Here is a 1,012-nt window from a genome sequence, read left to right as displayed (position 1 = left end):
CTCCTTCTTTAACACTTTTTTTTTTTTAACGCTCCTTTAATGCAACGCTCTGGTCTATCCTGAAATATTTTAGGAGACGCTGAATTTTAGCAACTTATCATGACTGTCCCACTCTTTCAGTTAAAGTAAAAGAACATAAAATCCAAAATATGCTCAAAAATCGGCTGTAAAAAGCTGCTTTAGTCGACTGTATTACTGACTCGTTCTCAGTCATTGCCGGGATCTCGTGGGATTTCATTGTTCCTAACGTAATGACTGCTGCCATCTAGTGGCGGGAAGTTTAATTGCAACACAAAAAGTAACGATCGCCGTGAATTGTAAATAAGAAATTAAGTTATTCTGTTTTAAACGCACTTAGGTGAATATAAATGCATTTTAAAAAGATCTATGATAAAAAGTATCCTCTCGTCCTCAGTCATTGCCGGAATCTCGCAGGATTTCATTGACGTAATGGCTCCTGCCATCTAGAGGCAGGAAGTTTAATTGCAACACAAAGTAACAATCTTAGTGAATATTTAAATGTAAATAAGCAGTTATTTTTGTTTTACACACACTTTAGTGAATATAAATACATTAAAAAAAGATCTATGATAAAATGAAGACCCAGATAAAAAGAATAAAAAAAATAAATAAATAATGATGTTGCTGAAGAAAGTCTATAACAAAACATTTAAACAAGACTTAACTAAGATTGAACGGATTTGTTTCTGTCTCCCCCTGGCGTTAGAAGCGTGTAATAGCCAGTCCACATGTGTACAAAAAATGAGCAGATATTGTTGATCACTTTGCCGTTTGATAAGACAATCGCAAAAACTACCTAATATAATTATTTAAAAAATAAGCATTTATTACCAAACTTGAACCAACTCTTCATGGGTTTTATTGCTGTATTTTCACCTGTACTTGACCGTCTAAAGTGCACCTTAATTGTCATTAGATTAGAACTTTCCTTATCAGACTAAAACAAACGTCCCACAAAAACTATGAGCTCATAAAAACCTTCTTACGACCT

Source organism: Callionymus lyra, chromosome 12 (assembly GCF_982586985.1).
Source record: "Callionymus lyra chromosome 12, fCalLyr1.hap1.1, whole genome shotgun sequence".
In the NCBI taxonomy this organism is placed as follows: domain Eukaryota; kingdom Metazoa; phylum Chordata; class Actinopteri; order Syngnathiformes; family Callionymidae; genus Callionymus; species Callionymus lyra.
This window is presented reverse-complemented; position numbering follows the sequence as displayed.